The following is a 15,000-nucleotide window of genomic DNA, read 5'->3' as shown; positions in this document are numbered from 1 at the left end:
CAGGTGGCACCGCTATCACGATCCATGGGTAACCTTAACTTAAATAAAATAATACTGCAATTTGGTGTATATATTATATATATATATATATATATATATATATATATATATATATATATATATATATATATATATATATATATATATATATATATACTTCAGGAGTTCCAGGAAGACAGCAGTCTAAGAACCATGCTTTATTTATGTGAAACATTTCATGTTTCTTCAGCACATCATCAGTCTGCAAAAGTTATAAGTTTTTTTATAATATTCACATGATAAACGTACAAATTATTACAAAAAAGATCAGCTAAAATTATATAATTTAAAACTTCGAGATAATACATGAGTAAATGAGGTAGCCTTCCTCATTTACTCATGTATTATTTTAAAGTTTTAAATGATTTAATTTTAGCTGATTTTTTGTAAATAATTTGTGCTTTTATGTTGTTAATTTATTATAAAAAAAACTTTTAATTTTTCCAGACTGACGATGAGCTGAAGCAACAATGAAACGTTTCATATAATAAAGCATGTTTCTTAGACTGTTGTCTTCCTGGGAGCTCCTGAACTGTTTTTCTCAACCGATTCTTCCTGATGTATTATATTATATATTATTATATATATTATATATAATATATATTAGATATATATAATATATATATATAATATATTATATATGTATATTTATATAATATATATATATATATATATAATATATATATATATATATACATAATACATATATATCATATGTAGTGTATCTGAGTATTTGAATATGTACGTTCAAACGTGGCTTGTTCCAATACAAAAAATATTTATTTTTCAAGCAGAAAACATGAACAAGTATTAGAATGAAGAATACCATAAGATGATTATTTAGGTCGATGAGCTCCCTCGACTAAAGAAACCTACTATGAGATTCAGGGCCTCTGTAACACGGTTTTTTCGCAACAACTTTTTTTCTATGCATTTCATAAATATAACGCTTATTCAGAATACATATTTATATCTACACATAAATTTTGACTGTATTCTGTATTACGTAGGTTGAATAAATTTGGTACTTATAATGTAAAAGTGACTTTTTTTGAAGATGGGCCAACTTACTCAGAGAAAAGGTTTCGAACGCACTCGTTACGTAACTTATGACAGCATTTGTTCCCTCTTTCTCGATGGATGATTGGCTATACGTAACGAAGGCTGTACCTCTGGCAACAATGACACAAATTTAAATACATGCAAAGCAGTACACCTTTATGAACTCTGGAACCTCTCCACTGATAATTGTCATAATAAACAAACCAACAAAATATGTTAATAAATACAAAAACACTTCGATTATTAGTCTAACTCCCAAAATAGGTTTCCTAAGAAATTACAGTCTACTTTATAGGTCATAATCAGATTGACAAGATGTAGGGAATAGTTGGTAATTATCAAAAACATAGTAGACAAGCTTGATTTGATAACTGCTATATCCAATGACAAGCAATTTTTATTTATTAGCTATCTACCCATTTTCTGAAAAAAAAATAGCCGGTACCGTATATTGGTTTTAAACCTTCACCAATAATTATCGTCAGAATGATGACTTCATGAGGCTCCACCCACTTTCGCCTCGTTATAATTCAAGATAACACTGAAGGCTACAATGGGCATTGTTGGATTAGAAAATTTAACTTCTGGCTACAAAAACTAATTTCTCGAGTAGTTGTAAGAAGTGCTAAATGATCCTCAAGGATCCCAACAGTTGGCCTAAACGTTTAATTCATGTATATTACTGTATTACTGCTATACTGTTGCGGCACTACTGCTACAGTAGTATTATTACGCTAGCACTGATACCCCACCCACATCTATGTATCGTTCCGCCGTCTTTTAACCTTTGATCTTCTATCTACTTGCGAAAAAAAAAAAGAAAAAAAACGAGTCCTAAAAGCCTCCGCGGCAGCGAGAGTAAAGTGTTTTTACGGAAGGCTGACTGCCACCAAAAAATGTGAGACAGAAATCACTAAAGCCTCCTCTCTCAATCCTTACGAAATACTAACATGACAAAGTGATCTCCGTCATTTTGTTGGGTTCTTCTTAGTTTTCACAATAAAACATATTAAACTCCACAGCAGGTGCAATGCAAATTATGCAAAGATTAATTAATGGACCGAAACTTGAATTCACTTGTCGTGTATGAACTATGGGAAGCTGAATCTCAAGAAATACACTGGAAATTTCCCCCACTTTTCGGGTTATGCAACAGAATAACCAGTACTTTGCCTGATTGTTACAGTTTTATCACCTGGAATGAAACATTACTGAAAAATCTTTGTATGTAAGTATGTATGTAAAAGCGAATACCACAAGAAAATGGCAGGCAGAATGTCAGTACCAATTGCTTTCACCTGTTAATTCAGGCATCGTCGGGGCAGAAAAAATACAAAGAAATTGGGTCAGTTCACTACAATTCGACCTATGACTACTGAGCTAATGGGAACAGATCGAATTGTATACTAGCTCGTCAAATTTCTTTGCTACTTTTATCGGACTTTTGGAGATAAGCAAATACGGGGTGTGTGTATGTGTGTGTGAGAGAAGAGAGAGAGAGAGAAGAGAGAGAGAGAGAGAGAGAGAGAGAGAGCCTTCAACGCCGAATCAAAATTTAACAGAAATGTGAACATTTTCATGAATGGCCAAGCTTTATAAATTCATTCCTGTTCGCAATACCCCAGGTAAACTTATTTCCAGAATTACTCTTAAAATAGCTGATACTGTTAATTTCCATACAATTTCTCCAACATTTGCAGAGGATACTGCGATCCAAACAACTCTTACATTAAAGTATTCTCCAATATTTCAAAAATATGTGCGCTCCAATCGGATGAATTTATGCATTAATATGGTATAAGCTTGAAGCGTTCATCACGGCCTGTAGCTAAAAATATCCGTCGAAGTACATTTTGTTCACAGAGGCCTAGTTCAGAGTTGGTTTCCAGTGAATACAACAAACATGTTTGAAATAATAATGTTCTGAACATTTCGATGCTTAACATGTCCGTACAATCATCTACGCATGGGCGCTATCACATTGACACTTCATACACATACATACACAGACACACACAAACACACGCGCACACACACACACACACACACACACACACACACACACACACACATATATATATATATATATATATGTATATATATATAATATATATATGTATATATATATATATATATATATATATATATATATATATATATATATATGTGTGTGGTGTGTGTGTGTGTGTGTGTGTGTGTGTGATCCAGAATGCAACTAGGAACCATTTTTACATCTGTTCTTCGCTAATCAAAAGATCGTCAGAATAATAAACAAAGCCACTACTTTCGGCATGCGTGTGCTAATTATATAATATATATATATATATATATATATATATATATATATATATACATATATATATATATATAGATATATATATAATATATATATATTCTATATAGGATAATAACAATAGGAGACAGAAAAAGAACAACATGGATACGAGAGCAAACTAAAGTAGAGGATATTCTAACAACAATTAAGAAAAAGAAATGGACGCGGGCAGGATATACAATGAGAATGTCAGATAATAGATGGACAAAAAGAATAACAGAATGGGTCCCTAGAGATTACAAACGAAGCAGGGGAAGGAAGAGAAGACGATGGATTGACGAGCTAAGAAAATTTGCAAGTATAGAATGGCACAGAAAGACCACAAACAGACGAGAGTAGGACATGTCTGAGGCCTTTGTCCTGCAGTGGACTAGCAACGGCTGATGATGATGATGATTTATATATTATATTTATATGCATATGTATAAGAAGATTCAGTAAGGGTCTTCTAATCAGGAAATTATCGACTGCAGGACGCAATAATGAGAGAGGAAGTTTATTCACATCAGTATTAAAAGGCAGCTGTTTTGGAAATGAGTTATTCAGAAGGAATAAAATAATATGAAGAAGAAGAAGAAAAGCGAGAACCTCTATATTCTTCCTGTGCTTGTTCGAGAAGGACGGAAAAGACATACAAGCAGTTAAGAAAAGGAACGAGATAGCGAGCGTTAGAAAAGCCTCCAGATTTGACGATTATCATGCTGAATGAACACATATTTTAAGCGGCGATATTAAAAAGACTAGATAGGAAAAGTACAAAATAGATACTGGAAGGTAAAGAAAAGGTCAGTTTAGCAAATATCTTAACGAAGAAAGAAGAGATAAAAAGCTTTTATTAAAAAAAAAGTTCACTCAACTGGTAGACTTTAAATCAGATTATAATATAAAATATTCGAGAGCCTCTGCAGTATTTCAGATTTTCAGCGAGAAATTTTTGCTAAATTCTGAAATATATTCTTGGTGGGAATATACTTGAGTTAAGTGCACGGTACTTTTAATACACAGCCTGATGCATCTTCATAAAATAACCTCAAAATGACCAAGGTACTTTTCCCACCTGATAACAACCCAAGGAAGAAGCCCACCACCTTCTTTAAGGGAAAGGCTCGACGGATCTGCAAAAATGACGAAATCCCTCCATTATGGTGGGGATATAAACAAAAAATACTGAAGGTGCATTATCAAAGTAAGTCTCAACAAACTCATAGAGATCTAGCAAAATGATGTAGCTAATGGGCTCCTTCCTTTTCATTGCACCGCGAAAAGTACTTCCCAGACACAATGTTATGGAATCGATAACGAGGAAGGAGGATACAGAAGAGCACTGTTGCTGATGGTTTTCAAAGCCTCAAGACCTAAACTTGAAGCTATCATTATGCAAAGGAAACACCCCCCCCCCCCCCCCCCACAAAAAAAAAAAAAAAACAATAAAACGTTTCTAAAGGACTTAAATCATTTGGCACTGGTAAATCTGCATAACGAAAATGGTGTTCTTTTATAACACTCTGTGAACAAAAGAAAAATTGCAGCTTTGTTTTTCATCCGAAGCAAAGACGATGAAGGGCTGGTTAAGTGTCTCAATATCTGTTGGAAAGACAATAACAAAGAATATTAGCGAATGAACGTCTTACTGGGTGACACACTACCTTTTGCAATTGTTATTCAAAATATACAGATATATCTGAGCTTCAAGACAAGTGAAGGAAAACCTGTCGTGTAGGAGACTGCGCGTCAACTGCTTTCTAAAGGCACCAAAGGAACGACAGTCATGTACCGGATCAAGGCTGTGTAAATATAGTTTGCTATTAAGTGAAACTATGATGAAGTAAAATTAATCTAATATGATACAAACTCGTTATGATCATTACCTGATGTACGAAACTGCCTAAAGGCAAACGTTTAAGAGGACCATGTGGTTCACAATATGATAACATTTTGACTTTACAGTACAGCTTGCATACGCTATTCCAATTTTGCAGTTGCCTGACAAGTTTCATAAGCAAGAAAATTGAATTCATACGCAAATATGAACTTAAATTTTCCTTCTCCATAAAGAAAAAATAGAATGAACAGACCCCATTTCATTATTTCCCGATAAACGATGTTTGAAAGAATCATGAGGTCATGGATCAAAATTACGGATAAAATAACATCAGTTACAAAGGCTCGGAAGTAATCTTCCCCAGTGACTGAAATCTCTTACTAGCTGCGTCGAATAAAGGGAATGATGGATGTGCCGCTTCGTGACCACTTACACGCTATAATGTAGCGAAATGTATCATACGAAAGATCCAATTCAGTAATTGAAGCTGCGGCTATTTCATTACAATACGAAAAAAATCTGTGACCAGAATGCTGGTTACAGGAAATAACAATACAAATGAACAAAGAATGACATTGTTAAGTAAAAGAGTTCATCCCGTTCCAGTTTCAAGAAAATTTGATAACAAACTTCCTGAAAAATTTTTCATGACAACTTATAATAATGGGTGCGAAGCAATTAAAAAGAACTGAAATGGAATGGCATGAATACAACCAGATTCAGCTTCAGAACTAATCGTATTGGCTAAACAGCACACATTCGTGTCAGAGAGAGAGAGAGAGAGAGAGAGAGAGAGAGCCTTTTGCCAAAGAAAACAGAGGTTTCAAAAATATTCCATCTGCTTTGTTCTACGTCCATTAGGGATCTTTCGTGTGACATCGGTTGTAAGAAACCCACCTGAAAAGGAAACAGGGGCACGTCTTCCATTTGCAGATGTTTTGGTCCGTTCTCTCTCTCTCTCTCTCTCTCTCTTCTCTCTCTCTCTCTCTCTCTCTCTTCTTTGTAAGGAGCCATTTCCTCGAATTAAAGAAACATGAGGCCATACAAGAAATGGAGAAAAGGCTATATTGGAAGGACAAGATATAGGTGGAAGGGTAAAGGAAGAGGCCAAGGAGGAAAAAACGAACAGGAATCCTCGTGTAGAGACAGAGGAAGGATAGTAACACCGAATCAGCGTTTCTTTAAAAAAATCAAAGTTAAGAGTAAATGTTAATATGGAGCAATGGAATCTTCATAACAGAGTTACTTCAATTTTCCTATAATAATACGTTTTTCGGGTATCTTTTCCTTTTTTATTTCTTTTATTTCTTTTATTTGTTAAAGAAATATTTCCAAAATCGTAGTAAAACACATTTCCCTGCCATTACAAAAGCAATAAAATCATATTTTTCGTAAAGATCACAAGAAATCTGAAACAGTCCACGGGTTTGACAAGATTTAAAAGTTGCTGTTCTTTGAGGAATAAAAGCAATGACTAAATTCAGATAAAGGACTTATAAGTCGTTTTTAACTTTACTTGGTTAATTCGCACTCTTATTCTGGAACCGGCATTTTATTTGAGTAGCTTGTATCTAACTTCCTCAAAGAGTTCAGTGTCTCAGAATGGAGGTAAGCCACCCCTCACTCTCTTGCCTTTGAACAGATAATTTTAGCCGGAACATTTACCATTTTTCCCTCCCACTCTTTAGTAAAGCTTATATCTATCGTGCCAGCTTGACGTCCCTCAGCAAAAATTCAAACTCAATCTTACGTCAGGAATAAATTTTAATTCCAAGTCCTCGTGACTATTAATTCCACGTCCTATCGACAATCAATTCCACATTATCATGAGTATTAATTCCATGTCCTCGTGACAATGAATTCCACGTTCTCATGACTATTAATTCCATGTCCTCGTGACTATTAATCCCACATCCTCCTGACGATCAATTCCACGTTCTCGTAACTATAGATTCCACGTCCTCGCGACGGTCAATTCCATGTCCTTGTGACGATCAATTCAGGTCTTCATGACTAACAATTCGAACAGTCCTTTAGGGGCATCAATTCCAGTCTTTGTGACTATCAATATCACAAATCATTTGGGGATGTCAATTCAAAAGTCCCCGTGACTACCTAATCCGAAAGGTTCTCGTGACTATCCATTCAAGGGTCTCCGTGATCATCGCTTCAAAATTCCTTTACAGATATCAACAATCAACAGGTTCTCATGACCAGCAATTCTAAAAGTCCTTTAGGGACATCAATCCAATTCTCATGATACTTGAGGGGCGTCAATTTCAAAAGTTTTTGTGACTATCTATTCAAAGTCCTCTGTGACTGTCCATGTAAAATTCTTTTATGGAAATCAATTCAAAGTTTTTGTGACTACTTATTCACAAGATTCTTGTGCCTTTTGAGACGATTATCAGCTCATTTTGGGAACAACCTTACGTCCTTATTGAACTATTCATAATTTAACTTGCCAGTAATCTTGAGTCTTTTTCAGACCTTAGGAATATTACCAGTTTGTCCCGAACTAAGCGCATGCCAGTACCACTGTAAGAGGCACTATTACTTGTTCATAGCACCGCTACTGGCCACCTCTGTTGACACTCACCATTTAATCTTATATCCAAAAGCTACGCCCCTCAAACCACCAGTACAAGATATCGAAGACAACTAAGTGTACCCCAGTGAGGATTATAAATTCTACTTGGAAACTGGGCAATCTATAGGTTATTCTGGCTAAATCTTGCAGAAATGGATCCAAGCGAGATTAGTGGAGGCTAAGAAAGAAATGATAGCCCAGGAGAAGAGGGATGAAGCAGAGAGACCAGAGAGGGAGAAGGAACAATTACCCCCGGAGAAGAGAGAGAGAGAGAGCAGAGAGGGAGAAAGAATGAATAGCCCAGGAGAAGAGGGATGAAGCAGAGAAAGCACAGAGAAGGAAAGAACGATTAGCCTAGGAGAAGAGGGAAGAAGCAGAAAGAGAACAAAGAGAGAAAAAACGATTATCCCAGAAGTAGGAAGAAGTAGAAAGAGCAGAGAAAGAAGCAGAAAAAGAAGAGAGGGGGAGAGAGAGACAATTTCAGCTTGCCCTTCTAGAGAGGGGAGGAGTGAGACCCATGCGTACTGTACCCCAACCCACACTAAGCAGTGTGGGCTCTCTGATCAAGAAATGGGATCTGGTCAAACCCAAAGCCTGGTTGACTCAAGCTGAGTGAGAGCTATAGACAAATCAGCCCGCTCCTGATGAAGTGGCTCTAATCTTGGGCAGGCACCTAGAAGGAAAGAGTGCCACAGCATTCAATGCTCTCCTACAGACCGACCAAGAAAACCTCACCCTTGCCCGAGTTGCCATTGTGAAGGCATTTAAAATAATATGACCGGTGGAGACAACGATGGAGATACCTGTTGAAGGAGGCCGGCCAATAGCAAAGAAGATGCTGGCTCTCCAGAGATGGCTTGATGCCTCAAAGGCCTCCAGAGTTGAAGAGTCCTCGAACTGTTACAGCTAACGGATTTCCTCTCCTATGGCCCTCTTGATGTCCCCACACACCTGGTTGATAAGGTGCCTAAATCCATTGCAACATTATTGGTGGGATGACACCTACGACACCCACTGCCATCAGCTAAGTTCCTACATGAAGAAGATACACCCCTTGGGGGCCCATTCCCACAAATTGCCAGTCACACCAGCATCCAAGTCATTCTCCACAGAAGCCCATGTGTGTGTGTACTGCCATAAACCCAAGTACTCTATAGAGCAGTGCCACCACAAAATTGAACCTCAGCAGAAGGCTCCAGTTAAATCCAAAATGGGAAATCTTAGAATCAAAATGCCACGGACCTTGGGCAAGGAACAATAGGCCTGTTTCCTCATCCAGGACAGCGCCAAGGAATGATTACAGCAATAGTTATTGCACTGCATGCAAGGTGTATGGGCACACTCCTCCAAGGGCAAAATGCCCTAAAAAAATCAGCTATCCCCACCATTGCCATGCAGTTACAACTCCTTCGCCATTAGGCCCTCCAGCTATGCGTCTATCTATGTGGCACCACCTCGAGGTAGCTATCTCGCTCACCAGGTCAAAGTATTTGATGTCTATGGTGTGCAAATGTCTATCCTACAAGAAGATAGAATCCCCTAAGGAACTCAGTTTGATTGGCACAAGCTTGTCACGAATGAGAACCTCAACCATCTAAAGATGATTACTCCTACCATTTAGTTGGGGGTCACAAGACCTCGCTGATCTAAAATATGTACACTAGTGGTGGCAACTTATATTCCTGGAGGTTATGACATCCTCCTAGAACAAGAATTTTAAGTCCCCTTATAAATTTCGACAATCCACGGGCCCAAACCATTCAACAGCTTCAACAAGCACCAAAGGTCCTCATATACCTGGTTTTAAATCACTACTCGTGCCATTCGAGTGCCTTGGTCAGTGTCAAGTTCCATCCATCCCATATGGTGGCCCACTCTTGAATTTATCTTCAAGGCAAGGCCCAGTCCCAGTCCCAGTGCCAAGAAGTGCCTTAGGTCTCTCTACTCAAGGCACTAAACCAGACAGTAACTCTCTGTCAGGAACTCTTATGAGTCCTGGATAGTGCCATGCTCAGCCCATCATGGACATTGAGCCCATTTCAGCTCCCCATCCTGTGCCTAGAACGGGATTAGTGCCAGTGCCAGAGCAAGACTCGAATCTCTTTCTTGGAGATCCTAGTCCAGGCTGCCTCTCACCTCCTGGTTTGGCCCCACTACCAGTGCATGTGAGAGAGGACAAACCAATTCCATTAGGAACTCCCCCCTACTCTCATGAACACCGAGGGAGCTCCCCAAAAGGTTTAGCCTAATAACCCATGCAAGAGTAGGCCACCCCAACTTGCGAGTCGATAACGCCAACGATAACCTCTTCCTCTTCTTCTTCATCCTCAGCTGACCATGAGTATGGTCTCTGCCGAATCAGACTTGGCCAAAAAACTCAGGGAACTGAGGCAACTTGTGATATGACTGGTAAAGAATGCTGCTGTTCCCGTTGTCATAGCAGCCGGGGCAGCTGACACTTATGTATCTTCCATGAACTTGGTTCCTGCCCATCCCCTTACGATGCCATCAAACCAACCTCAGAGAGGCACAAGGAAGAAAGGTTCATGGCATCGGGGGTCCAAGAAACCTATCAAAGTCGATAGTCTCTGACCGCACTAGTGCCCTTGGCACAGTGCCTCCATTTTAAGGAGAATTCTGGCTCCTCTATCCAGAAAAGGATGCCAGGTTCTTCCTCTATTACATCCTTCTTATCATTCTTGTAATTCATTCTACTTGTACTCTTCTCTTTACCTGTTACATTTTCTTTTCATCTCATGTTACACGTCATTAAGGCGCCTCCATTTCATTTATGCTCTGCATATGCAAAGTGACACTTACCAGAGTTTCTGGCCCTATAGGTCAGTTAACCTACATAAAAATGCAACCAAAGGAATAGTCAGTTTTAAATAGTATGCTTTAATAGGCTTACTGTAAAGAGTGCAATATTTGGCACAGTGACATATTTTTCCTTCTCTAGGCAGAAGTGTCGTAGCTGCATGATCAGCCTGGCACTTCTCAAGTTAAGCCTAATACTAATCCATTGAGAGATCTACTTGCCAGGGGTGCTGCGCCCTCTGAACTGTAGTGTACCCTGCCCATGGTGTTATATGTTCTTGGTGCCCTTCCATGGGATAAGGAACAAGTATAGCCATTATAAAGACTATCCATTAAGTTTTGGCATACTAAGTCGACCTTTTGCTTAAAACTACTAATTTTCAAGTCATTGATTTAAATTTTAATCCGTGTAATCGAATATTCCCGAGTCCTAGACTACACATTTTCCGCCTTTTTGTGTATACTAACAAATAATATTAAATTACGTGAAGTTCGTCATTTTACTTCAGTTAAAAACCACATCAGTGGTGACACTATTCATTTTCAAATTTTAAACAGTGCCAACCGGCACGTGTAACTGTTAATGCCTTGTCATGGCACAGTACTGTCATTTAAGTACCATGTTATTCAATTATCATATCAGTGTTCTGTAAAAGGAGTAAGATACTCCTTTCTTTCGATTTATCCTTTCTTTTGATTAATGTAAGACCCTATGGGTTAAAATGAATTAAGTATTGCAAGGATAGTGTACTTATTTTACGTTTGGCACTCATTTTATGCGATGCCCTTCTGGGATCACCTAACAAAACCACGAACATTTGTACTGCCTCTTCAAAGTAGTATAAAATCACAGATCATGATAATGTTTACCCTCACAGTTTAAGGTTTATTTTATTATTATGTGTCAAGGAACTGTTTCAAATGATATTATTCATTGTATGCTGCTATTTTAATTTAAATTCTGTTGTTCTGGTTCTCCAGCAGCAAGAGAATTTCTGTGGGTAAAGTAATCGACAGTGTTGATGTCATTTTTCTTATATGGTTGAAATATCGCAGAATTATTCATACTATCTTTTGATGTAATTTTTTTATATGGTTGAAATATCGCAGAATTATTCATACTATCTTTCAACTTACAAATAACCGCAAAAGTTTTGGAGTGGGTTAATTGTCAGATTTAACTGCTATTGTTAGCCATTCCAACCCATTCCAGGGTGTGAGTGCCATCTGTGTTGGGTAGGTGTAACGAGGTAACCTCTTGTTGCACCATCTAATATTCCATTAACATAACATTAGTGAGAATAAAAGAATCATTTTTGTATTTGCTAATAAAGAACGATACAGGCGAAATTCATCCGTACCAATCACTAACAACCCCCTCGAGGATTAACTCAATTAATCTTCCCTTGATCGTTTGACTGAGAGACCTTAGTTTGCAGGTGGCTGGCCGATGGCCAAGAAGAGTGTTAATTCTGAAGAGCACACAAGGTAGCTGCCATTTTCAAAGGGACGAGTAGCATTGAACTAATATTCTAAAGACCTAATGTGTGACACAGTCGGACAACTAACACCACCTGTCGGGATGCCCAAAAGTAAGCTCCAAAGGGTATTCAAGGACCTTACAGCAACCCAGCTGCCTCAGAGACTTTTAGATATTCAAGGAACACATTCTGACTGGCAAAGTTGGTTTGCCTCGCTCTCCTGAGCTACCCCCCTCTTAGAATGTGGCTTTGATGCTCGTGGTGTCTTGGTCATTTCCCTTCCCTGATGGCACCCCCAAGGAAGACGACCATCTCCAATACAAGGTAAAGTACCACATTCCAAGGTGCTCTGGACAGTCAGTCACGTCCTTATATTTCTAATTTGTTTCTTTTCTTTTCCAAGAGCGAGTCCCATATTATTTAATATTTGTGTATTTTTTAATGCCATAGGCAATAGGTCATTCTTTGATAACATAAAGGTAAATCAGTGCTGTGGAATAGACTTGCTGAGTACCATCAGTACATCCCCTCGATCCACTACCCGAGTTGTGTTCATTCTGCATAATCATGTGCATTCTGATTGCAGATTGCAGTAGTCAGTTGTGGATACTGTGCTTCACTCCGTGTGCCCAGTGGAATCCCTTCCACTGTACTTCATTGCTCTCTGTGCCCTTTTATGTCTTTCAAGATCTCATTTTTTATGTGCAATTCTAAATCAACTTAAGGACCTCTTTGTCCCCTAATCCTTGCTGTGTAATCATTATACTTCGGACATGTCAGTGTGTGTAAATACAGTTAAGTTAAATCTTAGTGCTTACCTAACTATTACCCATTTTGCAGAGGACCCTCAGTTGTAATGTCCATATGTTTGTTACTGAATCCAAGGTCATGATCAGAGTTGAATAATTTTCCGAAATCAGTTGCAGACACCCTAGTATGAATCATATTGATATCATATAATATAAATATATATATATATATATATATATATATATATATATATATATATATATATATATATATATATTTATATATGCATTATTATGAGTGTCCACTTTGGATCCTCTTTTCTTTTCTTCATCCAAATGTAAAGGTTTGAGGGAACAAGTTTGAACTAATAACGTAAAATTCGTATTGTGAAGAAGAATAGCGAGTAGTAAAGCAACATTTCAAGTCAGGAACCAGTCAAAATTTTCCTTCCACGTTGCAAATGGATTAAGAGCCCCTTGAGAGTATATTTGACTCAGCAGATTTTTTACGTTGGTATTCCTACACCAAACGAAGATGGAAAACATGCTAATGGCTCTCTCCCCTTGAAATTTTTATTGATTATGAGGTGTCATCTCCCCATCTGGGATAGCTACCTTTCTCCAAAGCCATTAAATTGAGAACTTTCTGCCAAGTCGTGAAAATTCACATATCTCACGTGGGGTTCCCCTAGCTTAACTCCAACCATCTACCTGACCTCAACACTCTTTTTACCTGACCTTGTCCCGCTCCAATGTCATCAGACCTTCACGTCCCAACTCCGCCTCCTCACACCTGCATGACCCTTGCTTCTCTCGACCCATCTGTCTTTCTATTGTTCTCCCTATGTTCGCACCTTCTCTGCTGCATTCAAATGTTTTTCAGGTTTCCCAGGGAAGATTAGAGTCGGAGATAGGAGGCCGAGATGAATTGTCCCCACAAGGAACTGGATCGTGTTTTGAGAACAATACCAGTTTGAACAGGATGGTTCCAGTTACCAAACCCATATACAGCTGTCCAGGCCTATCAAGTCGCACTTGTCCTCTTACTTTGCCCTAGCCTGATGTATACGCATGATGATCTTGCCAGTCATGGAAGGCCTATTGCCTTGCTGCAGTGCGCCTACCAGATAGCAGTCCCATAACTAAACTCTCAGCCGCCACTCTCCTCAACCCCCGTCTTTAAGCTGACAACACTAGCACTTTTAAGTAACCACAACTGTGCATTGAGACTATCTGGAAGTCCTCATGAAAGTTGCCTACCTGCTAGGTTCTTGACTGAAAATGCAGAATACACTACGAAAGTACTTGTTCCAAGTCCCTGTTTCACTTACCTTTCTACCGTGGATTTAAGGATATTCTCAAGTATGTATATATATATATATAGTAGATATATAATATATATATATAATATAATATATACCATATCTATATCTATATAATATTATTATATATAATAAATATATATAATATTAATATATATATATATAGATATAGATATAAAGAGTATATTATTATATATATATATATATATCATATATAATTTATTATATAATTATATATATTATATATACACAACATACCATACATACATACTACATACATACATACATACATACATACATACTGCATTCCACTTTTACATTTTCCAGTTAATTTGCGCTCAAAGTACGTGAATGGTGGCAATGCATCTCAATCCTTCTTAAAGTCCAGAGCACTTAACTACTGAATGCGTGAGTGCTCGAACGTGAATTCTTTGGACGATACCGATAACTTCACAACTTCCGTGAGATTCTTGACCTAGAAATTGTTTCTTTTTATACCGAGATATCCACTTGGGAATGAGGCACTCATATCACTTTACATTACTGAATGCCTTTATCAGGGGTTCTTGAGAGAGAGAGAGAGAGAGAGAGAGAGAGAGAGAGAGAGAGAGAGAGAGAGAATGTTTCTTGTGGAAAAAAAAAACGCTCCTTCAGAAGTTTAAAGCAGGAGTATAAGTTTGACCCGACAACCTTTGGTATATAATGCATGTTAGTATCTCGACCGGTGTCTGGAGTTTTTGTTAATATTAATAGTCATCAGTATCGCGTTCACAAAATCCATTG

The 15,000-nt window shown here is 37.8% G+C and overlaps 1 protein-coding gene across 3 annotated transcripts in view; it reads right to left on the bottom strand.

Annotated features, from left to right (window-relative positions):
• LOC135196933 (visual pigment-like receptor peropsin) overlaps window positions 1-15,000 on the bottom strand; it is a 734,660-nt gene that overhangs the window by 66,894 nt on the left and 652,766 nt on the right. The window lies entirely within an intron of this gene.

The sequence above is a fragment of the Macrobrachium nipponense genome, chromosome 18 (assembly GCF_015104395.2).
Source record: "Macrobrachium nipponense isolate FS-2020 chromosome 18, ASM1510439v2, whole genome shotgun sequence".
Classification (NCBI taxonomy): domain Eukaryota; kingdom Metazoa; phylum Arthropoda; class Malacostraca; order Decapoda; family Palaemonidae; genus Macrobrachium; species Macrobrachium nipponense.
Note: the sequence above shows the minus strand (reverse complement) of the source record. Positions and strands in the feature narration are given on the sequence as shown.